This window comes from Lissotriton vulgaris, chromosome 7 (genome assembly GCF_964263255.1).
Source record: "Lissotriton vulgaris chromosome 7, aLisVul1.2, whole genome shotgun sequence".
Taxonomy (NCBI): Eukaryota; Metazoa; Chordata; class Amphibia; order Caudata; family Salamandridae; genus Lissotriton; species Lissotriton vulgaris.
The window spans coordinates 160128957-160142213 of NC_141695.1; the positions used below are offsets into that span (position 1 = coordinate 160128957).

Below are 13257 nucleotides of genomic sequence, written 5' to 3' on the forward strand. Positions count from 1 at the left end.
CCTGCAAATACATGCATGACCAGATGCTGTTCCCAAGCATTAGCACATTATTGCAGGATCGGTTGGCTTTCCTAAGGATTGTTTTGTGAATGGTTCTGACAAACACACAATAATTCTGGAATGGCTGATTATTAGTAATTTCCTAAAAACGCCTGTGCTGATACAATGTCTTTTTTGTACTAACTTCTTTTTGCAATGATACAATAATATATTTTAGTTATATAGTTTCATCTTAGAAGAGTTATTTTGTTTACTTAATACATGCTTCCTTGTTAGGGGAGAATGTAATATATTTGATTTCTACTCCAGAGCATTGAGATACTTTACTGCTAATAATTATAGGAAGTGATTTTTTCTGGTGGATATTCTGGCTTTTTTAAACATTTTGTACTCTAGGGTATGTAACTAGCTTTGCACAGAGAAACTGAGAGAATATGACACGCAAGCGAAACTAATTGGTGTATTAATCATTTAGATTGAATGATTTGTGACAATGTTATTAAGTAAAACTATTCCAACCAGGGTAGGACTGGTGCCCAAGGTAGGTGTGGGCCCTATGTTAGTGAATTAAATAGCTAATAAGAGGCACATGTTTGATCATTGGGGCAGTGTAGAACATGTAAAGACACACTGTATAAGTGTTTTGCAAGGTATGGAACCGGTTCAATGGAAAAATCAACAGTATAAACCGGCCCACCAGACCAAACAACAGGCTGATAAACAGTAAAAAAAAAAAAAGGCCCACACACTGACCTGTCAGACCAGCCCGTCGGGCACCGCCTGGTTGGCTAGTCCGACCCGGTCCCAACAACCCAACAGATAGTCATATCCTCCCCTCCCTGGGAGCACAGCTTCCCATCGTTTCATGAATAAACAGACTTGTTTCAGAGCCGTTCAAATGTGAATGGCCAAAGGAGGTTTATTATTCATGAACACCCCAAAAACCTCCACACTTAAAGAATTGCTGGCGGCTTGGACCTACCAGCCCATGCGAGTTGGCATCTCTGTCATAAAATGGTCCTAAATGAATGTAATTAATAAACAAATGCACATCCTGTATACTGTGCGTACTCTGCTCACTCTGAAATAGGTGTGCAGCCAGATCTACTGAAAAAGAATCATTTTTCTCATAGTGTTCAAAAGACATCTCTGTTTATAGTGTGGGAAAAATAGACTTTATTATGATCAGCTTTACTGTTAGGTACACCCCTGTCATGGTTTCCATTGGCAGGATAAGAAGTGGCCTTTGTCCTGTAGGGTCCCTTGATGCCAGGACAGTCCTAGAAACCTGGTTAGGTGAGCCAAATTCTGGACCATTAGGTACTGGTTACCCGAGTGCTCCGCTCCTGAGCAGAGATGTGAACCCCTAGACTCGCGTGAGATGTTGCGGCACCAGCCTGATGGTGTAGTGCATTCTGAGAGGCCAAAGGCGACCTGGCCTTAAGCTAAACTGTGAGAGTTTGAGACAGGTCAGTGTCTACTAGAGTGATGCGTCTATCTAATCTGGCTGCATGCCACCACTCCACACTGGTCTTGCCGGTTCAAGAGACACTGGCCTATCACAAACTCTCCTTTGTTTCCTGATGGCTAGTCTGCATAGTATGATGAGGGAGTGTACAGAGGAATGGTGTGTATGTGATCAAAGACAAATGAGTAAAAAGTAAACTTAGTGTGCTTGATATGAAGAGTCCTGAAGTCTCGAAGTCATCCTTCAGGGCATCTCCCTCTGGTGTCAGTCAAATGTTTGATAAAGCCAGCATTAATGTTATAACTTTGACAGAAGTGCTTTGGGGCTTCTGTAATCACTGCGGATGGCAATATTTTGACCGGAAGTTCTCAGGATGTATGTGACAGGGCTCCATTTTCCTTTTACTACCAGTATGAACATAGCCTGGTAGTCCCTGCACTCGCACTTGGTATGTCCCGCTCCTTTTCTTATCGCAACATCATCTGGGGATCTCTGTATGTTTGTCGTCCCTGAGTGGTTGAAGTTCTAATCTTCTATAGTCTCTATGGTCTTGTGGCCCCTGCAGCCCCGTGGACTCTGTAGCATCTATGGAACCACGTGCTATCACAACGTAGTCTTCTCACTGTAACAATTAAATGGGTCAAGTTGTCTCAGCAGCCTTGTGTTTTCTACAGAGTCTGCAGTCTTGACTTGGAAGACCCTATAGGTTTCTTCAAGCAATGATTAAATTGCATGATAATCCCCACAGACTGTTTCTGTCTTCTACCTCTGCTGCCTCAGGTGATATGAAGATATTATTGTATTTGCATGCCACACTTCCACTATGAGACTTCAAGAATGACTAGAAGATTAGAAAACTGAAAGATAAATTACTAAAAACTGTAACATCACCTCACCCTCTTATTACTTACTGCCTCTAGTAATTTAGACTATAGGTCTTTTACGCTTGGTAGTCTCTGCAGCATCAGAATCCTTAAGTGACATCACTGCCTAGAATTCTTCCTGCCCTAGTTAACTTGATGTTCAGGTATTAGGTCTGGCTCTGTTCAGGCTCTCAGTGTTTGCTGCATCTGCATCCTCTGATGGTCTGGTTACTGTCGAATTAAGTTGGGCAGGCGGTGTGTGCAGCATATGCAGCCTCAGGTGATTTAACCCCATTGTTCCCTTGAAGTCCGCATTAACGTGGGCTGATGGTCCATGGAGTGTCTTCAGTCTCTGGTAGAATGACACTGTGGTCTCCTTGCTGTGACCTTGAGATCGCGACGTCTACAGCCTCTGTTGATATGACCCCCAACGTCTTACTTTCATTGTGCCCTATCTTTTCTGTGGCGTGGCAGGACCTCATAGTTTCAGTCCTGAAGTTCCTGTAGTGTATGAAGATTTTGTTGGTGTATCCATAAGCGTAAGCCAACCATATCCTAACCCAGCCGTACATGTGTCCAGCAATCCGTTACTAAAAATCTTTGTCAAATGAGCCTCCACCTGCAAAAAGTGACAATGTACCTATCTGATGTTGCCTTTGTTGTGTGGACAACATTCCTATTTGAATTAAAGGGCTTTCAATCAACAGGCTTCAATGCATCCTTCAAGCATTTCTACAATTATCAATCCCTTAGCCAACCTTACTGCAGGAGGCCTTAAATACCTCCAACACTACCAATTCTACAGTCATTGCCAACCTAGTCGTTTGGTGCCTGTGGCTTGACCACGCTAGAATTAACCATAGGATTCCTATGGCCAATGTGACCATGTAAAACAGCTCCTCCATATCCTCCCACCTGGCCCCACAATTAATCTTTATACAACAAGCATCTCTGTAGCCAAGTTTATCTTGCAGCTAGCCTCAGCCTAGCGACATCCATTGACCTCCGGTAGCCAGAGACGGCTTGGTCAGCGGTCCCTGTATCTGCTGTCATGCAGATCATAACGAGTCCTTGTGAACCAGCCTAGCGATGCAGTTCTTGAAGGCAGCTTAGGGCTTCTATCACTTATATTACTGTAGCTTGCTCGTGTTCTCCCCATAGCCATCCACGAGTGTGTGTCAGTCAGTAGATGATCTACAGTGGATCATATTATCTCATTGTCCACAATTAATCAGACACTTGTGGTGAGGAGCAGACCAAGGCCCTATGGATGTTCCTGTTATAGGAAGCAGCCCATACAGTGTAAACACTGCACTGGCCAGTAAGCCTCTTCACTGTGTAGCAACACCATCTTCTGAGGAAGTCTGTTCAGGCAGTTCTGAGATGCAGTGTCACTTCCCGATGAGAGTCTGAAATAGAAAGAAACATACAAATGTCAATCCTTGGAGGATAGAAATGCTAAAATCTACACACACAGGTGGAGACCTGTTCACACATTGCTCATATACAGTAGGCCCTATATCTACTTTATCCAAAGTTATACAGAGAATAAAATAGTAAGAATCAAACACAGAAAGTCGGGGGCACACATACACATTTGTTATCGATGTAAATAGTTTGGAAAGCATTTTTTAAAAATTGACATGTATAATATACACAGGAATGTTGCAGATGTTAACAGGATGGCCTCAGAGTTTTAGATTTATGGATGCTTCTGTGGGAGCAACTATGACTTAAAAACGTTTAGGATAACTAAAGGAATAATTTATTGCTTGAGTTCAGAAACGAAAGTTAGAAAACTTGGTAATTTAAAATAGATTAATTTGCTGCACTGTACAGGGAATACCTGCCCTGCTTTCTTCTCAAATTAAAGCCAAAACAGTGTAAATCCCAAAATTGGTTGCTTGTTGACAGTGCCAGCATACAGCTCAACCAAAACTTCAAGCCAAGGCCTCCATTGGTCTAGTGCTGCCCTACCTACATTGGCTCCCATTGCCTACGAGATGCATTCCCTACAGTAACTCCCACTGCCTCGCAATTGTATTTGTAGGTCTGGCAGGAAAGTGCAGCTGTCTGCTGACCTCTTGTTTCTGTTATGCAGTGAACTTTTCCAGCTTCCTTCAGCAATTGATTTACATTTTGTCTATCACACCTTGAATTAGCCTTCAGGAATATACATCTCTTTCCTCTTGTTGTTACTCATTCCACCTTCTTGGAAGTGTTTCCATAGCAATGCATTAGAAGCATTATTTTACCATGTGGCAGGCCCTATTTGGTTAACATGTGTGAGAGTTGTCAATTTGCCTAGCACTTATGTAGTATAAAACCCAAAGTTGGACCGTAAACAGACACATATGTGAGGCATTGCCAAAGGACAGCAGATCTGATTTATTAGTCATCATGGACATTAAAGCCCTTTATACAAATATTCTGCAGCATGGAGGCATGAACGTTATTGCAACATTCTCAACTCCTCCTGCAACCGTTCAGAGTCCCTACATCTTTTATTCTGTCACTGTTAGAAGTATTCCCTCTTTGTAGGCCACTACTTCTTGCAATGCAAGGGGACACCAATGGGAGCAGAGTTCACTACCAGCCTAGTTAATTACTTCATTGACAAATTTGAATGTAAATATTTATTTTCTGGCAGTAACCACTTCCTGAGTTCCATCAGCTGTTAGACAAGATATATCAATGACATCTTTCTAATTTGGAAAGGACCCAAATATAGGTTTAATTTAAAGGGGTAAGCAACTCCATAGGTGAAATGTGAATTCCACACCAGAGGAGCCAATCCATTGCACAGTACTTCTGTTATGTTATGTTAATTGGTATGTAGATGGCACATAATCACCAACAGGTCTCTTAGAGCTGAGGAGAGAGTGGCTGAACCCCAACATCGGCTATCTGTCCATACACTTGGTCATAGCATGTGTTATTTCCAAGCCTTCATGAATAATAGGGTCTTAAGCTTCTTCCTGAATGGAAGATGAGCCATTTCCCTACGTAGGCTTTCTGGTAGCTTGTTCCATAGGCGGGGATTAGAACTGAAAAAGCCCGTCCGCCAATGGTAGTTTTTTTGAAGTGCATACAGGACAGCAGGCCTGCCTTGGACGAGCGGAGGGTACGCCCTGGCACATAGCTCCTGAGGGGGTCCTTGATGTATTCTGGAGCCTGCCGATGGAGAGCTTCATGAGCAATGCAGAGGCCCTTAAACTTGTCTCGCTGCTTGATTGGGAGCCAATGCAGCTGCTGCAGCAGAGGTGTTGCCTTTGAATGTCTTGTGAGTTTGAAAATGAATCTTGCTGCATCGTTCAATATTACTTGCAGCTTACCCAGCAGCTTCTCAGGTAGCCCGATGTACAGGGTGTTACCGTAATACAATCGAGACACAATCAGTGCCGCCACCACAGTCTGCAAGGTTGAGAATGAAAGGAGAGGAGCCAGTTTCCTCAGTTGTTTCAGCAGGCTCACACAGGTCCCAACCGCGGTGGACACTTGAATTACCAGTGTGAGCTCGGCGTCTATTTTGATACCTAAGCTCTTTTGGTGTGGGTGTGGCACCTAACTTTTGTAAGGTCAGTCCAAGGGTTACTTCCCGTGGTGATGGCTAGTACCTCTGTTTTATTGGGGTTAACTTTGAGCGAGTTGACCGTCATCCAGTTGACTGTATATCTGAGAATACTATGTACACATGATTGGGCTTGAGGGGATCTGTCGATTCTAAGGATCAGTTCGGTGTCATTCGTGTAACTGAACACCTGACAGTCCATTTGGGCCAGAGCTGCCACCAATGGTTGGAGAGAAATGTTAAAAAGCAGTTTGGACAGTGCAGAGCCTTTTGGAAGTCCGCAGGTCTGTGCACCTTTACTGGACACTCTGTCTGCTAGTTGGATCCTTTGTGTACGGTCTGTCAGCAAGGAGGAGATCCATTGATGCACCACCCCACAAATTCCTATCTCCTGAATACGGGCCAGTAGTTGGTCATGATTCACTGTGTCAAACGTGGCTGTTAGGACTAGCAGAATTAAGGCACAAGGCTTCTTCCTATGGGCCGTAAGTCTGAGCTCATCCAACACAGATAGCATCACCCACTCTGTGCTATGGTGGGCCCTAAAGCCTGCCTGCCGTACCAAGAGTAGCTGATGTTTCTCATTAAATAGTGAGAGAGTTTTAAGTACATAATGTCTGTGACTTTGGCCAAGAAGGGGAGCTGAGATATAGGCCGATAGTTTTTCAGGTTGGCCACATCTGCCAATGCTTTATTTACCCTAGCTTCCTTAAAGTTAAGTGGGACCCTCCCAGTTGTCAAAGATTGATTAATCAGGGAGAGATAATCCCTCCCCATTACCAGGAGAGTCATTTTGAACACCCTCGGTGGGCAGGGGTCTGCTGGCGACCCTGACTTAACTCTTGGCATAATGTGGGACATGGAATCTAGGCCTAGCGTCGGAGCGGTTAAGAGTTTCGCGCTGTGGCCGCATGATGGTGCTTCCACAACCAAGGGGCCAAGACTGAGGTGGGTATTACTCATGTTGATTAGAATGTCCCTGAAGTTGTTTAAAAAAATGGTCTGAAATCTATTGCAGTCCTCTAAGCTGGCAGTCGCTTTCTGCTCCTGTTTTTGACTTAGTTCCTTCAGTACTCTAACTATTTCCTTCTGCGTGTTATCCGCCTTCCTAATCGTGGCCTCATAGTACTCAGCCTTTAATGTAGTGATAGTTTTTTTGTATATGGTTAACATGGCTTTATAGTCCTTGAGGGCCTCTGGATCATACAATTTACCCCATTGTCTTTCATACTGGCGCATACTTCTACCTGTTTAGTCACCCACTTGATTAATCAGGCACATTCCCCTCTTTAATGCACACTAACTACTCCACACTTTGCTGCCTTGTACTGACATATGACTCATCATATCTCTACAGTATCATATTAGTGTTTTTGATTCTTTTGAACAGTGAGTACCCTCATTGTGGTTACTCACTGTAGCAGTCACTTACTGGCTACAATACATTAATCATATTTCTTCCACCTCGTTTTAGCCTCACACCATTGCATGCCAACAGATATAAATACATGTTTATAGTCTACATCTCTTACAATGTTTGTGCAAACTTTTGTTGGCTTTTCTCAAGGGCTTTATGTAATGTGAGTAGCTTTCCTACCAGCTACTTTCCTTTAACCTTCTAACAACTTAATTGCTATTTCTCATAGATTATCTTAATCTTAATTGCTCTTTCACATAGTTTATCCTTACCTTTTCTTATGTGTATGTCCTACATTGTTATGTATCCTGATATTGAAATTAGAAACATTGTTGAGCCTGCAACAAACAGGGTAGTTTCCTTTGGATTCATTAAGGGACTGAGCTGTGAATCAATTATGAACAGCTCATCCAATCTCTTGTATGGGGCGTGGCCAACTGCCGAACATGTCGGTCGTATAGTTGCGAGACTCGGGGCCTGAGGTCCACCGTACACTCCACATCACTTAATAAAAAGCAGTATTGGCGGCTCAAAAACACTGAGGAGGGTTGCAAGATCCGGTGGACCTGAACTGTTACTCAGAGTAACACTCATCCGGTGCCTAACTCCGCAGCCGACGACAAAACACTGCTCAAAATGGCTGATTCGGGCCCTTGAAGGCCAGGGGGAACACACGATCCCTTATCGCGAAAATGGGCAGACCAACACATCATCGTCCTCTGGCTGCCCCAGAAGCAGGAAATGCCCTTTTCCCCACCGGGCACCCAAAAGAAAGGAGAACAAGGTAAGCCAGAGCAGGCTGGGAACGGCAGCGCCTGGAATCGGAGGCCGCTGTAGGCATCCATAAGTACGCAATTCCGAGGCTCGAGGGGCCTTCCTTGGAGGTACACGACTAAGCAGCAGGCCTGCAGGGACTCCAACTAGAGAGGTCCAAGGGAGTGAATCGCTGACTCCCATCTGCCCCGTAGCCAAGGAGTGCCCATAGCCCTCGACTGGACGCCAAAGTAGATGGGTAGCAGCGAACCGGATTCTGTCTGGCGGTGCCCGTAGTGGGGGGTAGCAGTGGACGCTAGGGTTCTGAGGAGACCCAGTTGAGCGACGGACTGGTGGAGGTCATGACCCGGGGGTCCAATTATGTAAACTGCTGCCCCGGACCCTCCGACACCAGGCAACTCCCTCTACCCATATTGGACCCAGGCGCAAGTCGACAGCCGAGAGTCAGACTTTGTTATCAGTACACCGGATCGAAATCAATGGTGGGCTGGGCAGGCAGCGCAATACAGTGGCCGGTGAAGCCCACGGCAGGATAATGTGCCGGAACAAGCGATGATGCATGCTGGTGGGAGGCCAGACCTGCCTGATATGATCCAAGATTTCTGATCCCGCATGTGACAAGCCAGCGAGCCCCTGATAATAACAAGGGAATTAGCTACCGGGACAACTGAAACCGGCCGTACTGGGAAAGGAGACCACTCTTCTGCAGTCATATCGCAGACGGATGAGATCCAGAACAGGACGAGGAACTGTTAAAGGTGAGGACTCCATGCTTAGCCTGAGTCACAAGGAAGCATGCCATACACAGCCTAGGTACTTTCCTCTCCTGTGCATCTGGCCGCCACAGTGAGGGAGCCTCGAGCTGGGACAATTGCCCCTGGTGACTCAACACCGATGCCGGGGTCCAGTGAAACCCCACCACACAGCCGGATAGAGCGCAGCTAAAGCAACATCCAGTGCACTCCTGGAGAAGGGGAATGATGTGGGCTTGAAGCCCTTATTGGCAGCGGCAGTGCGACTGGCGCCCAAGGTACATTTCCACTGGCACCACCGCTCTCTAGTTATCAAAAGCACCATCGACCCAGCGTGTAACATTGAGACATTTCTAAACTGCCCTTGCACCTTTTTAAAATACCCCAAACACCTTCATTTGAGGGGCCAAGAGGTACACCTAATGTAGTGGGGAGGAGATCAGGCACATAACGAGTGCCAGGACGAACATTGGTGCACAGCTGAAAATTAACCACAATAGCACCGCTGTGTAGACAATACCTACAGGGACACAACAAATTCACAAGTCCACACCAGAATCTGGCACTAAAATAAAATCGAAATGGGACGCAGAAAGGGCAGAAACCAGGAGACTGAAGTCTCCAGTGCAGACTCATCCGCCACGTCTACTGATATGGTTACCCCTACTGCTGACAGCGCACAACCAGACAAACTGGACCTCATTCCGCAAGAAATAAAGCAATCACGCACATTAATGGAACAACAGCTGGGCTCCCTCACAGCGGATATTGCAATAATCTGAGACAACCATAAAAACTTGCTGAAAAGGTGACTGCCAACAAAGCGGTAGTACAGGAACTACTGCCAAAGCAAAAAGAACACTCGAACGAACTTGATCGGGTGCAACATCAACTCGCAACTCTACAAGAACGCATCGAAGATGCAGAGGGACTGTCATTCCAAAATAATGAGGGCCAAAATGTGACGCTCTACATGGAAGCCTGGCTCAAATCACTAATGCCGCCGGGACGCTTGACTGACACTTTCTGAATTGAGAGAGCCCACAGAGTCCCCATGAGAGGGAGCGTGCTGGGTTTGTCACCTTGACCTATAATTGCCAGAGTGCTAAATTACAGAGACTGTGACCAGATATTCCAAGTGGCGAGAGAAAAAGCACCAATCATGAAAGACAATGTACGCATTTCTTTTTCTCCTGATTACACCCTACAAGTACAGAGACAAAGGCGTCAAGCAGCATCCACAGGCTATGAATCTAAAATATGCATTCTTATACCCCACTAAACTCAAAATTATGCATGATCAAAAGAGTAACTTCTTCTAAACCCCAACAGAATGGGAATGGATTGAACACACCTTCCCTGACCTACCAATAAATTTGGACCACAGGCAGATGGAGGAATCACAAACCAGACAACGGAAATTACTGCAGCAACGGTCTGCAGCCAAACAACAGGATGAAGATTCGACCCCAAAACCCAAACAGGCACTGGAAGGACAGAAAAGGGCCATCATATCTGCTGCCACTTTCAGAGACACAATTTCAAATGCTTTATTCGGTATATAAAATATAACCATATAGCACACAAAAAAATAAAAGTTATACGTTATGATGCCTTAAGAATAGTTACCATACTATACAAGGACATGAACTATATCTCCACAAACAAAATAAGTGTAAACATTTTCTAAATGTGCAAAATTCGCAATATTGTCAATCATGTCATCTTACGGGTATTTGTTTACAGTAATTCCTTAAAACGTTTGAATATAATTTTGGAGTACACAATCCCTGTTTTAGAAGTGTAAAATTAAAATAACACATATCAATGACAGAAGTACAAATTTCATATTAGATATATAATTTCTAATTCTAAAGATTCTATTTAAAATGATATGTGATGATTATACGCATTTCATCTTAAATAAATGCTCAATTCGGGTTCTAAAAATACAATATTAAAAGGCCATCACAGACAACAATATACAGACTTGTTAAAATTGCAGAGGAATCATATAATGATGGATTTCCTTCTGGAAACGTATTTCTAAAAATAGGTAGCTACATAAAAACATATATCCGTACTATTCAATTCAAACATTAACCGCAGGGCATTTGTAGTTGTTCTTTTGTGATATTTTAAAAACATAGGCTTTAAATATAATTTCCTTAAACAGATATAAAATTTGCAAAAGAGCATGAAGTGGCAACAACTCTGTTTGGATGTCCCATCACATGGGCAGGGTAAAGCACTGTTCCTTCTGGTATGGGGAAAGACACGAGATGGTGCACAGTGCCTAGTCTCAACCGTGTCAATACGAATCGGTGAGAACTTCTAGTAACAGTTATCAAGTATTGCTGGAGGCCTTCTTTGGCATTATATTCTTTATAAAATGCATATGTACGTTGACTTGCATATATAGAGACCCTGGCCTTCTCTCTCTGCATTTTCCAGAAACAGTTCTTTCAGCTCTTTTTTTGATAAAGGAACGCCCAGTTCTGGATTCAGAAAAGGGTCAAAGTAAAAAAACTGACTTGTACCAGAACCTGATGTGCCTAAACCAGGGAATAAGCATGCATTGTTCCAATTTTAAGCAATCTTTAATTACATCTTGGGTAAATTCTGTTTCGGCTTTAGACCATATAGACCTCCATAGGGAAAGGTGGCGTAAGGCGGCTAAATCTCCAATATAGGGTAAGCCTACTTCCTTATGTATGATGATCTCAATGGAAGCAGATGCCGGGGTACATAATAAGTGATTTAAAAAATGGTTTTCCTGATGTTGAATCAACTTACAGCTGTTAATATTATGTCCCCACACACCAGCCCCGTACAGTGCAGATGACAAGCACCTCATAATGTAAATATGGGTCATCTCTTTTATTCTGCTTTTCCCCAATTTAGTTGCGAAGTGTTCCTGGACATTTTTAACTGGACACACTCCTGTTCGCTAGTCCATCCCCCATCTCCGGAAAAGGTTATCCCTAGATAACAGAATTTCTTGACGGGTTCTAACCTAACATTATCTAATAAGAAGGTCCTATTTTGTTTGGTCTTTTTCCCACATGCCATTGTGAAAGTTTTGTCTTTGTTAATTACCAATTTCCGTTTAACTATGAATGTATGAAAATTATCAATGAGGTGTTGCAAACCATTTTGAGTACGCGATAAAAGAACCGCGTCGTCTGCGTAAAGCACAATTGGAATGGGCTTACCATCAATGAATGGCGCATCCACAGCAGACGTTCTAAGTATTGCATCTATCTCATTAATAAACAAAGAAAACAGAAGTGGTGCTAAGACGCATCCTTGCTTTATGCCTCTGTTAACTTTAAAATAAGGGGTGCACTCGCCGGCCATCCCATAACGTACCTTGCATGTTAATGTGTCATATAGTCTGGCAAGGAAATATATGATCTCTTTGGGGGCACCCATGTCTATTAGGATGGGCCATAAAAGTGAGTGTTCGACCAAATCAAAAGCAGAGCTTAGGTCGGCAAAACATAAAAAAAGGCTTCCTTCCTTAACTGTTGTATATTTATTAATAATGAGGTCAAGGTTGATGCATTGCTCCATCGTGCCAATCCCCCTCCTGAAACCATACTGTACTGGTGATAAAATAGATTCCTCTTCTGCCCACATTTCTAGTCTGTCTAAGAGAACTCTGCTTAGTACTTTTATCAATGAATCAAGGAGGGAGATGGGACGATAGTTGCATGCCTCTGACCTTGAACCCTTCTTAAAAAGTGGTACAATAATTGATTGGCCCCACGTCTGAGGAAGTTCAAATTTAAAAAAAAACGTGTTAGGATGGGTGTCCATAAGTCCATTTCATGTTTATATAGATCTATGGGTACATCATCCGGCCCAGGAGCCTTACCACCATTGCTCTTCTCAAGTCCTGCTTGAACCTCATTCAAGGTGATGGATAACGGAGTGGTCAGCGATAGACCAGGAGTATCTAAAAACAATCCATCTGAGTTAAAAACCTTGGAGAAGTGCTCTATCCATGCTTTACAATTAACATTGGAAGTTACTACAAGTATAGTGTCATTCTTTTGAAAAGGGCAATTAATTGTCTCCCACAGGAGTTTGCTATTTTTTGTAGTTGCAGCCATGTCAAAATTTTGCCATGCCTCGTCTTGTAACTGTTTTTTCCTTGCCGCTAAAGTTACTTTGTAGACATGCCGCTTTTCCCTAATTTGTTCCGGGTCTCTTGGTTTTATTAACAGCGCATCTTTTAGTGAAGACAAGGCTTCTGTACAATCTTTATTAAACCAGCCCGATTGTTTAGCTCTGTGTTTATGGTTCTTTCCAGTCAACAGTCCCTCTATTGTTACATTGATCTTATTGATCATGGATAACACAGTTTCTGGGTTAGTCACATCTTTGAGGCAATAACACAAGAGCAA

General features: G+C 43.6%; 1 protein-coding gene across 1 annotated transcript in view; it reads right to left on the bottom strand.

Moving 5' to 3' along the window:
* Positions 1-882: 882 nt before the first annotated feature.
* Positions 883-13257, bottom strand: part of KCNN4 (potassium calcium-activated channel subfamily N member 4) — a 453327-nt gene continuing 440952 nt past the window's right edge. Inside the window, exon 9 of the mRNA XM_086929858.1 lies at positions 883-3740. The gene's annotated coding sequence lies outside the window, so the exon portion shown is untranslated. The remainder of the gene's footprint in view (positions 3741-13257) is intronic.